We start from the raw sequence: 23711 nt of genomic DNA on the forward strand, positions 1-23711 counted from the left end.
CATCATACACTACTCTTGTGTGTGCTTGTGTTAAGGGAGATGCAGAGTGCTGGTAATAAAGCAAGTTGAAATGAATATGAGTTTTATTAGGTAAGTAAGTATGATTTGGGAATATAATTTGATGGGGTTAATTTTTTAACTAAAAGTCCATTTCCTACCTGTTATGTAATCTGGAATCCACAGGTTATAATTAACTAAGACCACTAAATATGCCTTCTCATATTTGTCTCTGTAATAGCTTCTGTCTTTAATTCTACTTCCTTTTTCCTAATTTTAACATGAGATGAGAGAATTATTATAATTTCATACAAAATTTATAAACATAATATTGTTACTAAGTGCAATCTGAGATCATTCTTATAAAATGAATTTTTTTGTGATGCTCTGGAAATCCACTGGTTAAAAGAGAAACACTATAAAACAAGTCAAATACATGGAAAATGGCTTTTTCCTCATGTTAATGGCTCTCTCTCATCACCGGTTATTGAATATATCTCCTTTAGTCATCATATTCCACCTTAAGCTTGGTAATGCCTGGACAAAAAAAGCAACACAAAGTGAATTGTGTTTTTTTCAGACTGCTTCTTTCTACATTTTAAAGTCACTTCGATTTTATGATAACGAGCTAAAATGAAATATCATTGACACAGAAAATGTAATATTATTCTAAATTTATCGGTAAGATAAAGCAGAGCCCTAAGCATCTTAAGAGAGAAAATTAATAAAAGTGTGAAATTGTAGGGCTTTTGTATTTCAATAGGATGTTCTTTAGTAATTCCTCTCACTTATATATACACACATGCATAGTTTTCGTTGCTGCTCAAACATGACTCGGTTTCCTAACACGAAATCAATTAAGTGTACCCCATCCCATCTGTCTTCCTCTGGGTTCCTGCCTTAGCAGATGCTATGACAAAGATTTGAGTGGAGGAAGTTTATTTGGAAGGTGGTCCAGGAGGTAACAGGGTACTGGTGGCATCTACTCCAGAATCCAAACAGTCGTGTCTTAGGATGTCCTAGAATAAGTACAAATGAGAAATAATGTGATTCACTAAGAATTTAATCCTGCAAGACCTCTCTTATTAGTGATGCTGAAACTCTTATATGTACCTCTATCACATAAAATTATCACAACATATTTTAATTATTTGTTTTATCTTCAATTCCTGCTTTCTCTACCTTCTCCATAAAACCTTCTCTGACTGACATCAAGAAATCTGTCTCCTTTAAATCCACATAGTACTTATTGTCTGTATCAGTTATTTGCAATAGTCATGTCCTACTTTGTAATATTATTTCTACATTTATGCACCCATTTTCTCACATTTTGATATATACTTCTACAGCCCAGTACCTAGCACTTAGCAAACATTCAAAACTACTTTGCTTATCCTACTGTAAATAAAGGAAATGGTTTGTTCCCAAAGTTTAACATCTAAGAATTATAAATTTACTTAACCTTAATTTTAATAAAAAGAGTTAAAATTCTTAGAAAATAAGAAGGAAGTCAATATACAATGAACAGTGAGTAGTAGCATTATAAACATTTCTATGAAAAATAAGTTTTCAAAAATTAATGCACAAATATATTTTTGAGCTTTGCAATATTTATTTAAATCTTCTAAAATAATGCATCTGCAACTACTCTCTGAAGTTTACCTATGTTGCATGTAAAAACTGAAAATAGTGTCTTTATACTTAAATCTGATTATTTCCTCAAAAATTTACATCCCAGTGAAGACTATCTTTCACTCCAAGTCATTCTCTCCAGTTACAATATCATTTTATGGCTCTTTCTTTGGTAAAAATGAAGTCTGAGAGTTTCTATTGTGATACATCTCAGTTTTCTTCTGAGATGCTATAGCTCCCACCTCCCATGCCCAGCTGAAAGCCTGTTACCTTCTCCAGTGATGTAAGCTATGGAAACGAGTAGCTGGATTGCTGCTGATCTAGGTCTTGCAGCCTCAAAATATGGTGGCCTGGCAGGAGCCCAAAACTATGGAACACCTTCCTGGCAGCTTTGGTCAACCAATGTGATTGTTTACAGGACTAGGATGGTTTTAGCCCACTCTTAAAATCCAAAGCCATGGCCAAAAGTTATGTACCTCAAAATTTTTCAGCTATTTCAAACATGAAAGCCACTTGTTTTTGAAAACTGTGGAAACTCCACTCACATGATCGACTTTCGCTCAAAGAAATACCACAGTGTTGTTCATCTCTACTGCACTCTTGGTTGTTTATTTTTTAAAAGGTTTGTTTATATCTTGCAGTCTTCAGTAGAGTGAGAAATAAATTCAGAACTTCAACAAAGTGAGAAGTAAACTTTGAACTCCAGTAAAGTGAGAGAGAAACTCTGCATGCCATTCCTTTAATCAAGACCATGAAGTGTTTTTTATGCTACCATCACATGTAGCCACAGTAAGCCTATAAAGATATATATATATATATATATATATATATATATATATATATATATATATATATATATATATATATATATATATAGTGTGGTGTTAAAAATAAAAGTGCATATAAGCCATCTTAATCATGTGTTTTGAAAAATTAAGCCAATACTCCAAACAAAGTCTTGGAAGTATAATGTATAAAAAGATTTAAGATCTAATCTGAAGATTGTGGAATACATAATGATGAGCAATAGATTATTTAGTGAATGTATAACTAACACTGAAATATGAAGGTAAATTCCTTTTATCTTGGAACACATCATAGAGGAAGTTTTTCATACATAATAAATTTAGCAAGCTACCTTATTTATAATTTTATTTTATGATTTCCGCTACTGGAACATTTTCAAGAGAAACTAGTCAGTGCTAAGAAAAATAAAAATCTATTTATTCCTTTTCTTTTTTTTTCTTTTCACACAGTTTTTTTTAAACATACTTTTTCAAGAATTCCTGTAGATATTTAGCTTTCTTTATATTCTCTCAGAAGAAAAACACATATTTCAAGGCATCTGTAAAATCTATAAATACAATGAACAGAACTTTATTGCCCAGAAATGATGCTCATTCAAGGTGAGAATATCTTCCTAAATTCTGGATTTCTTTCAGATGGCTATTTTGAAATGTTTTGCTTTATTTCAGTAAAATTTTAGTATTTCAGGCAACTTGTACATCTGTGAGTCTTGAATTGTGTTAATCAAAACAGCTAAAAATAAGTAGTGATGCCAATGAATCTTCAAAGCAAGATTTATAACACAGAAAGACCATAGTTCAAATAGGACAAAATATGTCTGAATACGATTTTAAAATAAGTATTTACTAACATGCCAGTAGTAACTATTTTGATTTTTAGTGACAACTGAGGAAAGTATATATTTACTTTCAAATCCTGGGAACTTTTCTGGGACTAAGATAAAACATCAGCCAGTTTTAACATTGTGAGTCAATGTTGTATAAGGGGGTTTCTTACAATGATGAAGTGTCCTCAATGCCTTCTCATTTAAGATTTAACTATGTAGGATTCCAGAATCAAATTCAAATGGGGAAATAAAAGTAAAAAGCAACAGTAGAGTTTATTTAAAATATGCTTTTTAACTTTTCGCAGTGGAGACCACTTAGAACAAGATCCAGGCTTAAAAGTTTGAAGTAAAGGAGCAGAAGTTAGCCAAAGCCTATTAATACAATGAGTACATCCAAATTTTTACAGTGACAGCAGAGCCAGTTCACTCAGAGGTTAGTTAAATAATTACTTTAAGGACTCACTGTCCTTTCTGGGAAAATGAACTGTGTAATGTCAAAAGTTCTCACTACGTGAAAAATTGGAGCAGTCATGAACATGGATTAACACCTATTCACAAAATACTGGCTTCAGTTACTGAATTACAGGAGGCACATTAAATGTTTATTTAACATTTTACAGTTAGCATAGTTGTGCTGAAATCACAATACCCACTTATCTCTATTAGACAGATGTTACTTGGCCCATTGCGATTGCCAAGTCTAATGCAGGTTCTACATTATAATCGTGGGTATGTTTGGCTGTGCTTGCCTTTGATTATGGGAGGAAGAATGTAAATAAATAGGGGAAAAGTTGCTGTAAAATTTTTTGGGGGGGATAACTTTTTGGATAACCGTTCAAAGGTTCTTGAGGAAGACTGAGATTTGGGGTTGATTGTGTGCACTGCTGTATCCCAGTGCTTAGAACAGTGCCTGAAACAGTTAAGAATTTAAAAAAAAAACTTTCAAATGAATGAATTATAGTAATACAAAGCATTGATAAAAGAATAACTTAAAAAGACAACCTATTTGGAAGATCTCTTTTCCAATTATAAGAGTATTCAAAAATATGTAGAAATATTATTCCTTTTACTCACTTATTATGGTGCTGATAATTCCCCATTCAATTAGGTTGGAATGAAAATACCAAGAGGGAGAATCATTGTATTCACAGAAAAATCTATGGTATGTTTTAGATGTCTATCATAAATCATGTCATCAATAGAGAATCTCTATAATTTCATTGTCCAAATTTGTTTGGCTCATGAATTTACCCCATAGTTGTTACTGTTTATCTTTCTACTACTTCCTCTAATTTATCTTTTCCCCCAAAAATGCTCCCATCTTTGGTTTTACATTAGTTTTCATTACTATTCCTATTACATTAACAAATGCAAAGGAATAAAATTATCAGATTAAAAAGTCCCAAAGTAAACTCATTATCTTCATCCCAAATTTGGTCCCATCCAGTCCTGTTAAGACTTTGTAAAATTAGAAAGTACTAGTACTAACCTAAAATCCTTAGTGTAATCTTAGACCACTCCTTCATTCTCTTCATCCAACAGATCATCAAGATTTTTTTAAAAAATCTATTTCAAATTAATCACCTCTTTCACCTTTTCTCTCTTATCACCTATGATCAGGCTCTCATCATATACCAACTCTTCTCTTGCAAAAGTCTTTATGGTTTTCTTACTCCCAAACCTAATGTCATCCATGCTTTTCAAGGTTTCTAAAGTTACCTTCCCAGATGATAGGCATAACATTCTCAGTTCAAAATCATTTCCCAAGCCCCTAAAGGCTACAAAACGAAATCCAGCATGACAGTCAGGATCCATCATAATCTTTGCAGCCTGCATCCCTCTACTTACCTTTTGTGTATCTGTGTTTCCAGACCTCATGACCCTCTGAACATTACATGTACAATATTTTGTCAATTCTTTTGCTGTTATTGTTTTAATGACTTGATGTGTCCTTTTTGCCTTCAACTTCAATAACCCCTACTTATCTTTTAAGGTTTACATCAGGTGCTAGTTCAGTATTAACATTCCTCCGTGTTGATTTCTGTTTCTTCTACCTGTACAGTAGGTTAGCCCTAATCCAGTTCATACTCCACTTAATGACCCAACTGACAGCAAAAATTGATAATTATGGAAATAAGCCTCAGAAGAATTGTGCTGAATATTACCAATGTATTTTATAGATCTTAAAATAATGTTAATTCACAGACTAAAGATGAAAATACCTAAATCAATGAAATATGTCAATAATCAAACACAGTACATACAAGTTGTTAAAGATGAAGCCTTTTAATGTCAGTATTTTGACCCTCACACTTTGATGTTTAAGACTTTATTTATCACTGAAACAAAAATAGTGCAGCCTCTGAAGTGACTTTGATTAGTTTATTTCTGTTCCAGTGCCCTTTCATTTTTATTGGCTCTGTGAAAGTGATTCATCTTTTCTTTCTTTTCACTCAGCAGTACCTCTAGATTTCATCTTCAAATGGAATATTTAGTAGCAAAGATCATCACAGGTTTTAGGCTATTCTTTATTTAGAACATAAAATAATGTCATTAATACATACTATTAATTGTGCTCTTACTCTCTACCAGGCGTCATATTGAGTGTTTGTACATGGATCCTTTCATGCAATTATCTCCCACCCTGTGATGTAGACACTTATCATCTTCATTTATAATTCCCATAACTACTTTTAAAATGACTTATAAGCTGCCTTTAAAATAGAAACATTTAAATACCAGCAGAAATATAAAGTGCTAAACTTCATTAAACATCAAGGGAATATAAATTAAAACTACAATCCATTACTGCTACATAGAATGGCTAAAATTAAAAAGACAGACATACCATCTGTCTGATATAGAACAACAGAAATTCTAATACACTGCTTAAGGGAGAAAAACATTGGTCAATTTCTCTGGAGAACTGTGTGGCAGAATCTATTAAAGCTAAAAAAAAAAAAACAACAAAAAACATTTTCTTTAACCCAGCAATTCAACTCCTAGTTAAATACCCCCCAAAAAATGTGCACCAAAATATACAAAGATATTCACGGCAGCACTATTTGTATTGATAGAAGCCCAAACTAAAAAATACTAATGCCCACCAATAGCAGAATGGATAAATGAACTGTATTGTGCATTCAACTCAAATAATTCACCCACAGCAAGGAGAATGAACAAAATAAATCTACATACAACAGCACAGATGTATCTTGTAACTTAATGTTGAGCAAAAGATGTCAGATACTAAAGAGTACATATGATTTTATTCCATTTATATAGAGTTCAAAAGAGATAAACAAAAGATGGTGCTAGAATTTAGAATAGTGGTTACCCTTGGGAGGTTGATTCACATTATATTTCTTGGTCTGGTTGTTGATTACATGGATGTGTTCAGTTCGTGAAAATTCGTCGATTTGCATACTTATGATTTTTGCACTTTTCAACATGCTGTCATTTTTCAATTAAAATTTTATGTGTAAAAGTAAACATTGGCTGTTTTTCCTAAGATTGTGGCCTGAGGCTGGAGGACAGCAGCCATCTTGTGACCATGAAGTAACTTCATCGTAGATTCTTTCTTCAATTAATGCACGATTGTCAAATTAATTGACTTTAGGCCAAATAAATATGATTTGGAAATAATGGAGAGTTTCAATTCCATACCAGAGCGTCTTTGCTCCATCTCTGGTCCCATCCCCCACCATCTCACTCTCCCGCCCCCAGACTCAGAGTCTCCCTGCAGCTGCTTCAACTTGCCAATCAGTCTCCTGCCTCATGGTTTCTGCCCTGAGCTATTTCATCAGCTTCAAGTGCTCTCCCTCCAGAGGTATCTGCAGAGTTGGCCTCCTCATTTCTCAAATGTCTTCTCATAAGAAGACTTGCCTTCACCTCCACATATAAAATAGCAGCATTTCTCCCTACTCTCTTACGTTTATTTTCACCACTGATATTAGTATCTATGCCACTTAAAAACGTTGCTCACTTATTGAACTGCCTCTATCCTCTCAAACCTAAGCTCTATCAGGTCAAGGGTTTTGTACTGTTTGTTCATGGTGATAACCTCAATGCCTAAAACAATTCCTGGAAATATATAATAGGTGTATGATAACTATTTTTGATTGAATGATATTAAATATGACTTTATTAAAGCCAACAATCTCCAGGAAATCCTAATGTCTCTTCTTCTCTAAGTTGAAGCAGAGAAAGTTTGGTGGAGAAATGCCACAGGCTGATAGCAAGGTGGGAAGTTGCTAGGTCCCCTGAGCCATGGTCTTCACTCCCTGCAGTGTAGCTGGTCCTCCTCTCAAAAAATCACATCCTCAACTTTTCAGAAACATTTTTAAATGTCAATTGAGAATCCCAAAAGTCTCCCATTGTCTTTTCACTTCCTCTGTATACTTTTGTGTTTTCTCTTCAATACTCAGGCCCCCAGGCAATAAAGAGCTTTCCTATATTGGGAGATAGGCAGGCCCCAGGGTCAGCGGCAAAGTTTCTTAAGATATCCAAATCATATCCTACCGCATATACATGCATACAAATGTAATCACTGACTCATTTAACAAATATCTATCCCGTGTTTGAAGTGAGGGCTGGGGTGGGGAGTGTGGGGTGTGGATATAATGACAAATAGTTTCAGATGTTTCCTGCTTTTAGTGGAGCTTACATTCTAGTTTAAGGAGTGTCTTAGGTTGGATGTTTCAGAAGCAGACCTGAAACAAGTACATGGACTCTAACGGTTTACTTGGGAGATGGTGGGGAGAGGGGAGAGGGGAAGGAAAGCAGGGAAAAGTGTGTTGAAGAGCTGTTAGTGCTCTGGGCAATTGGGGCTCAATGTTGCTCTGGCTTTCTAGGCTATGTCACAAAGTACACCTCAGAGCTGTCTCACCCAAGGGTCCATCAGCTTTCAGCTGTCACCGGATGAGGGCTGCTCCTGGGACATGAACCCGCTGGTGCTTTGGCCAGCCCCCGTGTGCAGGCTGAGTGGACTTTGTGGCTAAAGGAAGCCCCAGGCAGAGAAGATCGGGTGCTTCAAGTGGGAGCACACCTAGTGGGAGCCGTAGGAATGAGGGGCCATTAGAGAGGCACCCACCCTCTGCTGCAGAGGACTGATAGTACGCCAATTAGGAACAAAGGAAAAGCCAAGAAAAACAAAAGAGAACTAGAATGAATGGGTAGCTCTCTTCAATTGGCTAAGAAAAGTCATTCTGAGCGTGTGATGCTCAGCTGAAATATTCAAGATGAGAGGAACTTGGTCCTGCTTGCATCAGAGGAGGAGCTTCCTGAGGCCAAGAGAACATCCAACACATCCAGGATGAAGGAATTAGTTTGGTGTGTTTAAGCAACTAAGAGGCCTGTGGAGTCAGAGTGAAGTAAGCAAGGAAAGGGAAGGAAGGGATGTAGTCAGAGGCATGTGGGAAATGGGACAGGTGCCGGCCACCACTGGGGGTTCAATCATGGGAATTCCATGAGCCTACATTCATGTAAAAGGTATAGAGGCATTATATGTACACGTATGTATGCCTGTATATCTGGGTATTCATTAGATATACATTTTATAAATATAGGCACATATTTACATAATTATTTGTATACAGTAATTATGTACTTATTTATAAACACCAGTCTAACAGGTGATGAAAATAATGGAATCTGTTTTCATTCCCAGTCATTGTGCAGAAATGAGCAGTGTAGATGAGTGAGTGTATATTTTGTGAGCCCTGGTTGAAGTCTCTGTGAATAACGCTGTAAATGTCTAGTCACATTTAACCAGGACACTGCTGGTGAGAGTTACTGAGAAAGCTCTATCGGTGGGGAGCCAGTTGGGAGAAGAAAAAGGAAAAGAGATGGTTGACAGGTAAATGTAAGTTAATACTCATTTCATTTCTTCATGAAAACTCCTTAAAGGAAAGAATTATTATAAAATGAAAGGGACTGAAAATAAATTTAAAAACAAAATCGAACTTGATGGTTAACTTTTTTTATTTTCCTATTATTATTCTTCTTTTTAGTAATATTGGCTGTCACAAAACCAGGGATCTTGAGTTTTGAGTGACTCACTCCAGGACCCATCTCTAATTTTTCAGGTCTTGCTTCTTCCAGCTTCAAAGTTAGCGGCTGGTCTTCCCTGGTGTCACAGTGGTTGAGAGTCTGCCTGCCGATGCAGGGGACACGGGTTCGTGCCCCGGTCCGGGAAGATCCCACATGCCGCGGAGCGGCTGGGCCCGTGAGTCATGGCCGCTGAGCCTGCGCGTCCAGAGCCTGTGCTCCGCAACGGGAGAGGCCACAACAGTGAGAGGCCCGTGTACCGCAAAAAAGAAAAAAAGTTCGCGGGAAAGGCAAAGGTATGATTTGACTTAAATTCAGTATGCATTGGCATTACTTACAGTGATTTTGAGAGCCTTTTAACAAAGGAGAAAAGATTACTGCATTGACAGTGAAATTAGAGAATTGTGCAGGCGCAGTGTGTTGAGTTGGCAGGGAAACGTTTGTGGTAACCCTGTTTTATGCAAATGATACAATAGCAGGAGAAAATCAGCGAAGCAGGATTGTTCTCAGTTGTTTTAAAGGCAAGGGGTCATGGAGACAATGCTGATACGGGCTTGTTTTTAATGGATTTAAAATTCATTTCTAACCTATTGAAATCTTGCATAGCATGTGTAATGACTCACTGTGAGTTATTGCTGAGAGGGAGCTGGATAATGGAAAAAGCAGAAATATCCACGTTCTTTCTCCAGGGGCCCTGCCATCCACCTTGCCATCACTCTCCATCCTGTAGAAAGCTCACGATTGCCTAATCAACATCATCATCGAGGACTGAGCCTTAAACGTCAGCCAGAGAGAGTGTTCCATCCCCAAACCCAGCTCCTGGCCCAATTTTATAAATTATACACTTGGATAATCCTTTTGTCATCCAGATGCTATGGGGCCAGCTGTTCCCCACTGAAACATAATCATCTTTCAGTGTTCTTCATAAACATACTGATTGGGAAACAGGAGCAATTGCATCAAACCAGAAGGAATTCAGGGGGGAAAAGGTTGTTTAGAAAGAGACCATTGCTCCCCCGCAAACTTGCATGATTCCCATCAGATTGATGATTTCTAACTTTTGCTATAAGAAACTCAAAATGACCTGGAAATATGAAGACAGTTAAGAAATGAAAGGCTCTCTGACAAGATTAATTTTTACCCTTTTCTGCTGCTTTTAAAATGCTGTGTGTTGAAGTCAACCCAAATGTCCCTATTGTATAAATAGATTTTAAAAAAAAGTTGTGGTGTATTCTTACAATGGAAGAATACTCCACAAGAAAAGGAAATGAACTACGGATAAATGCAGCAACATGGATGACTCTCAAATGCATTATGGTAAGTGATTCCACGTACATGACCTCTTCTGAAAGATTCTAAACTATAGGGGGAAAATGAGATCAGTGCTTGCCAAAAGCTGGGAGTGGATGAAAAGAATTGACTATAAGGCACAGTAGACTATCATTTGAAGTAATGGAATTGTTCTATAACTTAATTGTGGTGGTGGTTACCTGACTATGACTATATGCTTTATTTTGTCAAAACTCATAGAATGGCATACCGAGAAAGGGTGAATTTTACTGTATGTAAATTATACATCAATAAATCTTATTTAAAAAGTGTTCTTTAGGGCTTCCTTGGTGGCACAGTGGTTAAGAATCTACCTGCCAATGCAGGGGACACAGGTTCGAGACCTGGTCCGGGAAGATCCTATATGCCGTGAAGCAACCACGCCCGTGTGCCACAACTACTGAGCTTGTGCTCTAGAGCCCGTGAGCCACAACTACTGAAGCCTGCATGCCTAGAGCCCATGCTCTGCAACAAGAGAAGCCACCACAATAAGCCCACACACAGCAACAAAGAGTAGTCCCTTCTCACTGCAAGTGGAGAAAGCCCGTGCACAGCAATGAAGACCCAACGCAGCCAAAATAAATAAATAAAATAAAATAAATTAATTTAAAAAAAGTGTTCTTGGTTGAAAACTACATTTCTTTTTCATGTTTTTTAGAAGAACTGCATGCCACTCTTGTTTTCTTCCTGTAATATGTCCTGGTGCATGCTATGAGGTGTTATGGCTGAATGGTCCTTCTGTGTTTGCAGGTGTCACATGTTCCTTTGATTTGGTGATGTAAGAGGAAACGAAGGTCATAGATAGCCTTTTTCTGCAGCAATAAAAGGCAGTTTTGTTGAAGACCTGCCTGCTTGTTACCAATACAACATAAAGATTCAATGTAATTAAGATTTTTGAAATATGGTTCTTATTCTTTAGAGCTCTTTTAACTTAACTAACAGAAATCTGCTTCAAGGGAGATCAGCTCAGTGCTTTGTGACGACCTAATGGGTGGGATAGGGAGGGTGGGAGGGACACTCAAGAGGGAGGGGATATGGGGATACATGTATGCATATGGCTGATTCACTTTGCTGTACAACAGAAACTAATACAGCATTGTGAAGCAATTATACTCCAATAAAGCTGTATTTAAAAAAAAAAGAATGTATATCCTTAACAGTACTCATTATATACAACACTATTCATAGTTCACTTCAAATGTGAGCCTTAAGCAATGGGAATATTCCTTGAGCAAAACAAATAAATCACTTCAGTGGAAAAAAAAGAAAAAATAAGAAATCTGCTTCAAGCTGGAGTTATAAAAGAAAAATTGAAAGCTAGTAGGGTAAGTTGTGAAAGAAATAATGTGTTATGATGTTAGAAATGTATTTAACTGGCTTGGATTCTTCAAAGAGATCAATGATATTTTGGTGGTTTTAGAACATGGTGTAAATCCTTTGACACTATTTCCATTAAAAGGTAGAAGATCTGTTTCCCTGCCTCTGTGACTGCTTTGATCAGTACAATAGAGCAGCAGTGACATTGTGTGACTTTGAGCAAATCACTGAAAGCCTTTCAGTTTCTACACTATGGAGTTAGAACACTTGGTGGTAGAGCCCTGAGCCTAACTCCCCAGAGGCTGCCATGTTGTGAGGAAGCCTAAGCTACATGGCAGGGCCATGTGTAGGTGTTCCAGTTGACAACCACAGCTGAATCCAGCCTTTGAATCATCACAGCTGAATCCAGCCTTTGAATCATTCCAGCTCAGGCAGAAGATATGTGAGTGAAGAAAGCTTCAGATGATCCCAGCCTCCAGCCATTTAAGTGCTGAGGCATGAAACATCATGGAGCAAAGACAAGCTATCCTCACTGCGCTCTGTCCATTATTCTAACCAACAGTATCTGTGACCATAATCAAAGGGTGGTTGTTTAATGGCATTAAATCACTAAGCTGTAGGGTAGTAGGGTAGTTTGTTGTGCAACAGTATATAACCATGAAGAGGCATGGGAAAAAAATCCAAACACAACAAAACACCTTAAAAGTCAGAGACTATTTTAGATTTAAGGTGACTAAAGGAACCTGACAACTAAATGTAATACATGATTTTCATTACATCTTCAGTTGCAAAAACAACCTAAAGAAAATATTAGGGACAAAGAAGGACTTTTCAAAATAAAAACTTGTTGGGAAAAAAGAAGCAGATTTAAGATAAAGGTTAAAAGAGAGAGAGAAAGAGACAGCAAACTTAGGCTCTGGAGTCATTCAGCCTTGGTTCAGATTGTTGCTCTTCTCTTTGCAAGCTCTGAGACCATAGATAGATAAACTCTCCTTCCACTTATAGGATTGCTAAGAGTGTTTAGTCATCTTACTGGTATATGGATTGAAAGAGACTGTATATCTTGTGTAAGATGGTTGGAACAGTTGCCAGCATAGAATAAATTCTCAAAAAGTATCATTACTAATAGGGACTATTTTCAACACAAGGAAAACCATTATGAACCCAGGCAATAGCTCCCTATCTTCCTCTCAGCTCCTCTCTGTGTGTCTATTTTAATCTTCCCCCTGTCTTTGCGGAATGGTTTGCCTTCCTTCTGAATGCATATCTTACTTTGCTGCCTTGTCTCTCTTGAGCTTCTGTGTCCTCTGTTCAAGCAAACAGTCCAGACTCTTCAGTGTCCTTCAAGCTCATTCCCAAATATCAGGAAGAGATAGTCTGATTATAGATCTTGGGTCATTCAGATCCATTCAGATTTAGAAACAGGTTAAACAGGATCCTGTAGTGGAAACATGGTTGTGAGGCCAAAGATTTCTTAGAAAACAGCTCTAAGAAAGGAAAAATGGGCTCGGCAGACTCTTCTTAATTAGAAGATAATTTTAACATAAATTGGCCATGGAAATAAAATTATTTTCATTTTAGGTCCATGGATACCATTTTAACTGGGAAAATTAGAGTTGTATCTGGTGTTTATAATCTTAAGAGAATGTAGGAGATGGCCAACTGAGATTGGGAAACCAGGGCTTAGAGGAATGTCTTGACCTTCTAATTCTTCCATTTTTAAAATCATTCCATTGCAATAAAATGATTGTGAAAAAAGTATTTTTTTATCTTCTCTGAAACCAGTAGCCTGGAAAAGAGCAAAAGAGAGTGTATTGGTGACATCATTTTATGTCTTGTGAAACAAATGTTGTATTTGTTGTACTTAAGTTATTGCAAAACAGTAATAAGCTGTTTTATAATCTCTTAAAATATTTTAAGAGCATAGTATTATATAGAATATATTCTTGTAAACACTCCAGTAAAGCATGTGCTACAGATAGAACTTTGATAGTCACAAATCAGATGTGTACCAAAAAAAGAAATCTCTATTATACAACTGTACATACTTTCCTGATCACTGATAATCCATTTTCACTCATTATTGCAAAACTTAATATAATCACTTCTGGTGGAATTGCTGCATTGAAGACTGTGAGGGTTTAAAATTTTAATTATATAACTAAATTACCCTCCACTGTTGTAATACATAGACCTTGTCCAATTGCCAATTCACATGTTTGTATATTTAATGAAAAGTATATATTGGCTATACTTTTGTTTATATATTTGTTTTTCTTCTCCCAGATGAAATTTAGATATATTTTCTTAAGTTTACATAAAAATTCATATAAAAACTCCAATGTGGATTTTATTTATTATTGCATTGAATTTAAGGAATAATGTGTGGAGTGAAATATTTACAATATTGAATTTTCTCATCTAAAATTTGTGCATGTTCCTCTGAATGTTAATGTACTTCTCCCTTTTGTGGAGTTTCTTCTTGTATACCTTACGTTTATATCCTGGTAAATTTATTTCTAGACATTTAAGAACATTTATTACCATTTATGAATAGTATCTGAGATTTGAATGTTAATCTTACGTCTGACAACCTTGACAAATTCTTTTCTCGTTTTTAATGATATTTTGGTTTCTACTCAGATTTTTTGGGCAGATGATATCATCTGTTAATAATGCCTGTTTTGTCATTTTCTTTCCAATCAATGTACATAATTCCTTTCTTATTTTATTACATTGGCTATGATCACCAACACAGTGACCATGATAGCTATCCTTGCTTTGTTTAAGACTTTGATAGGAATTCCTCTTATATTTCACCAATAAATAGGATTTTTGCTCGAAGCTTCTAATAGATACCAAATACCTACTTAAGGCTGAGTCCTAAGAGTAAGTCATCCATGAGTAAGCAGCAAAATAACCATAAAGTGGGCTGAACCCAGAAATCAGAGAGAGAGTGATGGGTCTGATCAACCTGAACAGGTGGCTTCTATCAGAAAAGAATTCCTGTGGGGAACTGATGGCAACCTTAAATAACTAATTAACTAACAAACTAAATGGATGTAAAAGGATTCAATTATAAACCTAAAGTTCTTTTGAGAACAGAAGCAAGTGATTTTCTATTTTGTGATTCAGGAGAGATATTGAAAAGTAGTGCAGGTATAGCTGAGATCAGATAACAACTGGCAGGAAGATCCTGGGTAATAAATATCTCTAAACAGAAAAATTAATTACAAAGATTTGGAAATCATGAGGGAACCCAAAGCCATTTGAGTACAACTCCAAACATTCTAATATGCAATTACTAAGAACCCCAAATAGAGATAAAGGAAAAGATAGAGGAGAGTAACAATTAAATAATGGGAGAAATTTTCTCTGAGTGGAGGAAAGATAAATTCTTCATAGTTAAAGGGCTAAATAAGTTCCTCACAGGACTGATAAAATGAGACTTGGCATATCCTGGAAAAATTCCTGAACTTCAAGCATAAATAGAATTTTATACCAGACTTAAGAAAGAAAATATTCCTTTAAGAAATGGAGAAATATTCATATTCGCATGGTAGCTCCAAGGCAAACAAAACTAAAAAGAACATAAGTTTTACAATATAATGTAAAGAAGGAGAATTTAAGGTCGAAAGTACTAACAACATAAAGGAACATTATGTAAAATAAAAGGCACAATTATTAATGAAGATACAAAGATTATAAACCAATGAATATGACAGCTAAATCTGCAAAACAAAAACAACCAGAAGTGCAGAGAGACCTTAATAAAAAAACAGAACTATGGTGAGATATTATAAATACCACTTTAAGAATCAGTAAGCTTGTGAACAGGAAATGAGGAACACAATCAAAAATTGATTTTGTGATACAGCAAATATTTATATGTAGAAAATATGCAATTCTCCCATATCTAGGGGACATTTATAAAAATTGATTATATAATTGACCACCCAAAACAAAAACAATCAATTTTATAAGCCACATCTTCTGATCATAATATCCAAACATAATAAAAATATGTCCAAAAACTGAAGAATTAAAATTATTAAACATAATACCAAATCACCTTTGAGTTAATTAGGAAAGAAAAGTTAACATGAAAATCTACTAATAAATGACTATAAAGAGTAACACTTCACACCAGTCAAGACATAGCTAAAGCATAATCACAGGAAAACATATAGTCTGAAATGCTTTCACTTTCCAAAGAGAAAGAGAATAAAGGAAAAAAATGGCACTTCATAGCACTTAGTATATGGTAGATAATCTTCTATGTTCTTTATCTATATTATATTATTTCATTCTCACAAAATTTTAAGAGGGAGATTATTATCACTATTATTTAGATGAGGAAACTGAGGCAAAGAACAGTTAAACAGCTTCACAAGTGTAACACAGCAAGTGCTGGCACCAGTCTTCAAAGCCAGAGAAGTCTGGTTCCAGTGTACACTCTGAACCACTATGTTAAAACTCATCTTAAGAAGCTGGAAGAACACAGATATAAATGAAAATAGAAAGAGGGAGTGGATAAAGATATAGAGTGAAATTTTTAAAATAGAAAATAAAAAATAGCAATGGATAAACAAATCCTAGACGTAAAATAGATAAATATAACTAGTGGATAAAAGGGAAAGTAAAAAAATATTCACTAATAAGAACGAAAAAGAGGGTACATAGGTGAAGAGATGAAACAAATGAAATGATTATATGGAATTCTATGACATAAAATTAGAAAGTTTAGAGAAAACATATATTTCCTTAGAAAAATGAATATTATCAAAATTGACATCCAAATTTGTAAAAATCATGAAGAAACCAATTGCCTAAGGAGAGAAGGAAAACAATCATTGTTTAAAAAATATGAAAATGGCACTAAAACCAAATGAATGATTGCTATGTTTTTCAGTATAGATAAGTTTAATGTTAACTCCTTAGTAGAGGAAAAAACTTGGAAAGCTCTCCCCTCTTCATTATATTGTCAGAGATTCAAAAATAATACACTGTGAAAAAATAAGGTGGGTTTCAGGAATACTTCAACAGTACAATATCAGAAAAATCTTTCCATTTTTTGTATTGTCAACAAATTAAAGAAGAAGCAACAACACTACATATAGATATTAAAAGAATTTGAGAAAATTCTGTAGCAATTGAGTATAAAAATCTAAATAAAATAAAGAAAAATTAAACTAATGTCCTCAAACTTCAAAAACTAATGGCTGCCATCCTGATTAAGCACTAAATCCATCCCCATTAAAATAAAAAATAAGACACAGATGTCTGCCCCTGTCATTAATCACCACTACTTTATAAGACCTACTAAAGGGGAGAAGATATTTACAAATGATATGTCCTATGAGGCGTTAATATCTAAAATACATAAACATCTCATACAACACAATATCAAACAAATGAAAAAAACCCAACTCAATTAAAAAATGAAGGAGACCTGAATGGACATTTTTCCAAAGAAGTCATACAGATGGCCAATAGGCACGTGAAAAGATGCTCGACATCACTAATCATTAGGGAAATACAAATTAAGACCACAATGAGATATCACCTCACACCTGTTAGAATGGCTGTCATCAAAAGGGCCACAAATAGAAAATGTTGGCAAGAATGTGGAGAATAGGGGCCCTTTGTACACTGTTAGTGGAATTGTAAACTAGTGTAGCCATTGTGGAAAACTGTATGGAGTTTCCTCAAGAAACTGGAAACAGAACTACCATATGACCCAGGAATTCCACTCCTAGGTATATATCCAAACAAAATGCAAACACGAATTTGAAAAGACATATGCACCCCAATAAATGATTTATGATAGTCAAGTTATGGAAGCAACCTATGTATCCATCAACAAATGAATGGATAAAGAAGATGTGAGATACATACACACACACACATATATACACAATGGAATATTACTAAGCCATAAGAAATGAAAATTTGCCATTTGTGACAACATAGATGGACCTGGAGGGTATTATGCCAAGTGAAATAAATCAGACAGAGAAAGATAAATACTGTATGATGTCACTTATATGTGGAATCTAAAACTTAAAACAAATTAATGAATATAACAAAAAAGAAACAGAATCACAGATATAGAGAACAAACTAGCTAGTGGTTACCAGTGGGGAGAAGGAAGGGGGGGCAAGATAGGGGTAGGGGATTGAGAGGTACAAACTACTATGTATACAATAAAAATGGGGGAGGAGCTTCAAGATGGCAGAAGAGCTCATGCAGCTCAATATCAAGAAGACAAACCCAATCCAAAAATGGGCAGAAGACCTAAATAGACATTTCTCCAAAGAAGTTATACAGATTGTCAACAAACACATGAAGGAATGCTCAACATCATTAATTATTAGAGAAATGCAAATCAAATCTACAAGGAGATATCATCTCACACCAGTCAGAATAGCCATCATCAAAAATCTACAAGCAATAAATGCTGGAGTGGATGTGGAGAAAAGGGAACCCTCTTGTACTGTTGGTGGTAATGTAAATGGAGCCACTATGGAGAACAGTATGGAGGTTCCTTAAAAATCTAAAGATAGAACTAACATACAACCCAACAGTCCCACTACTGGGCATATATCCTGAGAAAACCATAATTCAAAAAGAGTCATGTACCAAAATGTTCATTGCTGCTCTATTTACAATAGCCAGGGCATGGAAGCAACCTAAGTGTCCATCAACAGATGAATGGATAAAGAAGATGTAGCACATATATGCAATGGAATATTACTCAGCCATAAAAAGGAACAAAACTGAGTTATTTGTAGTGAGGCGGATGGACCTAGTGACTGTCATACAGAGTGAAGTAAGTCAGAAAGAGAAAAATAAATACTGTATGCTAACACATATATATGGAATGTAAAAAAAAAAAAAAAAGAAAAGAAAATCGTCAGAAGAACCTAGGGGCAAGACGGGAATAAAGATGCAGACCTACTAGAGAATGGACTTGAGGATACGGGGAGGGGGACGGGTAAGCTGGGACAAAGTGAAAGAGTGGCGTGCACATATATACACTACCAAACGTAAAGTAGATAGCTAGTGAGAAGCAGCCACATAGCACAGGGAGATCCACTCAGTGCTTTGTGACCACCTAGAGGGGTTGGATAAGGAGGGTGGGAGGGAGGGAGATGAAAGTGGGAAGAGATATGGGGACATATGTATATGTATAACTGATTCACTTTGTTATAAAGCAGAAACTGACATACCATTGTAAAGCAATTATACTCTGTTAAAGATGTTAAAATAATAAATAAATAAATAAATAAAAATAAATAAAAAATAAAAAATTTTAAAAAGCACTCAGAGACCCAGGGTCCATCCTGTTTCATTCACTAGCAGGATTCCCTTAAATCTTTTGATTCTCAGTTTGTTGTAGTGCTTGATATATTGTTGTGTGTTGTATGAATAAATAATGTACGAATTTTCAAAATAAAAGTAGTCTTGAACTTGAAAAAAGATAAATAAATAAATAAGATACAAAGATATATTTTATAGCATGAGGAATATAGCCAATATTTTGTAATAACTTTAAATGGAATGTAATCTATAAAAATATTGAATCACTTAAATTGTAAACGTGAAATTAATATAATATTGCCAATCAACTATACTTTAATAAAAAAATAAAATGTATGTAGTTACACTACACAATATTCAAAAACCTGTAACAAATTAATTTAAAATTCATAGGAATTTTTTATTATGAAAAAACGCATAGGTGATATGAAAAGGCAATCTATAGAGAAGCAAATACAAATAAACAATAAACATATGGAAGTAATGTTCAATTTCTTCAGTCCTTAGAGAGTAGAATTATCAGTAACAGCAAGTAAAACTTTATATCTTTCAGACTGGAAAAAAAATCAGTGTGACTACAACTGCCACTGGCATGGTTGTGGGAGAAGGTATCCCCTCCCTTGGCCGATGTGGATGTGTACTGTTTAAGGAACATTTGAAATGCAATCTGCAATACTTATTTAAGTTCAAAATACACATATTCATACCTCCTGAAATCCTACTTTGAAAATCTATCCCACTGAAATAAAAGGTCTGGTACATAAGAATGTATATACAAGTGAGTTTACTGCAGAACTGTTTGAAATGCAAAAAGATTGAAAACAAAAATGTCCATAAGTGGGGTAACTGATGAACTGAGGGACATCAATGCCATCAAATGCTGTGCAGCCATTGAAATAATGGGTTAGGTCTCTAAGGTGGACTTGGAGCCAGAGCCACACTATCGTAAGTGACAAGAACAAATGAATAGAACTGTGATATCGTCACAGTTTTTAAAGTAAACAGTGCTAAACTTTCAAACATGTGTATTTGTACAAAATTAGGCCAACTGGAGAAAATAGGTATTTTCATTGTGTCCACTGGGAAGAAGATGTTGAGATGGGCTTAAAAGTGCAAGTAGTTTTGGGATAGCTAGTACCTGTGAAAGATAAAAGGGGGAAGATGCAAGATAGGATAGAGTAAGCCACAGATTATAATTCAGCTCTGTCAAAGTCTTGGTTTGTCCAATGGGAAGCCCTGAAACAAAGATCGCCCACTGAAGGAATCTCACATTGGGCACAAGTGACCAGTCATTGGCTTGGGTCTGCCCCAAGTGATGTGTAGCATCAAACCAAAAGCTGAGAGGGAGCTTGAGTCCATAGCTTTCAGCTGACTGTATTCCTTGCAGCTGAATGTCTAGTTCCTTCTTGAAAGCAGATACAAGAAGTTCATTTCCAAGGCTGCATATATGCTGGGATTTTGGTAGGGATGAAAATATAAGACTGAAGGGTGGGGGCAAGGTAGAGCTGACAAAATGGGAGAAGATTATGGTGCTTTATCATTCCCTTGCTTTTGTTTATAGATTAACTACATATCCCTAAACAAAATTGAATTTTACTCATTTACTATCTTCATAAAAATGGAATTATATTACGTGTATTCTTTTGCAACGTGCTTTTTTTCCTTTAAAAATTATGTTCTAACATGACACTTGTTAATTTCTTCTGGATTATCAGATATTAGGTCAAATATCATTTTTACTGGTTTTCAACCTGCAAGAGTCTGTATTTAATTTCTTCAATGAATATAAAAATGAATATTATGTAAGTATGACATTTAACAAAAAAAATTATGTTTTAAGATTCATCCATGCTCATGAGCAGAGTAGTCTATTCATTTTCACTGTTGTATAGTCTTCTACTTATGATTATACCACAATTCATTGTCCCCACCTCTGTTCTTGAACAAGTGTGTTGTTCTCTCTCTCTCTGGGGGGCTATTATGAACATCCCTGTCTATGTCTCCTGAATTTCCCCATCGTATGTACTGAGGACTTGAATTGCTGGATTCCAGTCTATGCCTATGGTTAGCTTTACAAGATAATGCCAAGGTGGTGTTAAAAAAGTTTCTATCATAGGTTTCACATAAAAGTATGTAAATTAATAGTGAGGTAAGATGGTGAGATTTCAGATGAGTTTTACTTTCCTCCATGTAATTTGAGGTATCTTCTGAAAAATTTTTAAGGCAAATATTATTTATGTAATCTGGGAAAAAAAGCTCAGTAAAGGTATCTTCATGATGAGAAAAAAAATTGAATCTTAAAAGATACAGTAGCCATGGTAACACATGCTGTAATAAGAAAAGCTATCCAGGACATCTCATTAAACAAACAAACTAACTAAAACTGAGCCATCTATCTGGGAAATGTTACTGATAAACAAAAGCTATCAAAACAGGTAAGAAATAATGATCCTTGTATCTTAATCCTAGCTCATTTAACTTTCCTCTGACAGGACTCTTTCCCATTTAAACTGGAGTGGCCCTTTGAGAAAGGCATGAAGGCATGCTGTTGAATGAGAATGAAATATCCGAATGGTTTCTTTCATCTCTGAGAAGCAAGTTGTATAAAACACAATGTGATGAGCTAACTTTGTGGACACTGTAATAGCCAGAATTCCTCAAACATATCCAGTTTTTTGGTTTTTGTGTTTTTTTTTGTTTGTTTTTTTTTTTTTTTTTACTGTTTTACGGGATACTGATGCTTCCGTTTCAGGGTCAAAGTGTCTTTCCCATTCTTGAAGTCATTGAACTGTATTTTTCCAGTCAGTTTAAGTAATAGTATTTGCAAAGATATTTTTGATGTAGAATCAAGGTACATACTTTGCAAAAATAGCTAGTATGTTTGCTAGATGTCCCTTTGTGTTTTTTCTATATTGTTATAAGAAATCTCTCTTATTTTCATTTTAGAATACAGATGAAAGTTTGCTAAGTATTAGTTCATCTCTCATTGCCCTGGATGAGAAATTTACCAAGTTTTCAACAGAGAAGATTCCAAGAGCACTACCGGCCAACAGAAGGGTTTATCAGTCAGTGTCTACTCAGAGGACAGAAACCATGTCAATTTTGTTCACCGTGAGAATTCAATATAAAGTATTATTAACCCAACACTGAAGAAATAATAGCAAAAAAAATCACCCAATTAACAATTACAGGAACAATTAACAAGCCCCAAGGGCTAAGTGGAAAAACGGAAAGTGTTGGACTAATCAAAACTGTAAATTTAGAGAAGGTATTCTGTGGATGTGCACCTCGGGTCTCTGCATAGGGGATACTGGTGAGTTGAACTTGGAGGAGGGAGCCTGTAAGCCTGGCACCCAGACCCCTGAGGAGGAGCAGGGCAGCTGCTGCTGGGATCTCTGGGCTCAGAGAAGGGGCCTCAGGGAGTGAGAAAAACTTGGGCGCATATTTAAGTTCACTCCAAAATTCAGGACTGGGTCAGAAATAGCCTTTCTCTGGGGAGGCAAGGACAATATAGGGAAAATAGAGCCTCTGACTGAACCTAGTCTGTAGGTCACCCATCTCATTAAGTGGGCCTCTTCTGTTACATGGTTATTGTGTGATGCTGAGTGACTTTTCCAAGTTACACAGGAAGTCACGAGAGCCAAGCAGATGTGGAATTCATTCTGCCTCTCCTTTATAACCACACGGTCCATTTCAGCTTCATCTGATTTTAGACACTTGAAGAAGGATAGTTTGTTCTTTCTCCCTGTGTGTTTGATTACTGTGACAGGGGAACTTTTAAAATAAGCGTAGGAAACACGATTCTTTTAGGAGATGCAGCAAAGTATTGATTCAGTGTAGTAATTGTCCACTGTCAAATTTAATAGTCATTGAATTGTGATTTTTAAAGAAATAGCATATTTTTGAAGTGATGATTATTAGTTGAAGTAGAATGGGGGAGAATGAGAGCCGAGTGACGACATTCATTCATGTGACAAATATTTATTAAGTTCTTGCCATTAGTCAGACTTACTAAATGGGGTAAACAACAATTGCTTCTTCACGTGTGAAGGCCAGCAAGTCCTTATTTATATGACTGTAACAAAGGAGAATATATTGTTGTTTAACATGTTATAATTATGTTATAGTTCATATTCATATATAATATATAGCATATCTAATTTATATATTAAATATATATTATTTAAAAAGTATACACTACTGAAATGAAGTATTAAAGATTACACAAAGATATAAAGACAAGGTTTCTGCCCTCTAGAAATGCATAGTATCTTTCAGTTATCTAAGTAACAATTATATTTGAATAATAAAGAATAATCTAAAATAAATAAATCAAATGCACGAATAATGGAGCACTGAAAAGATCCCGCAGCATCCAAGAAATGACTGCGTAGTTATGAACTCTATCGCCATCTAGTGGCACAAATCTTAA

This window comes from Hyperoodon ampullatus, assembly GCF_949752795.1.
Source record: "Hyperoodon ampullatus genome assembly, chromosome: 14".
Classification (NCBI taxonomy): Eukaryota; Metazoa; Chordata; class Mammalia; order Artiodactyla; family Ziphiidae; genus Hyperoodon; species Hyperoodon ampullatus.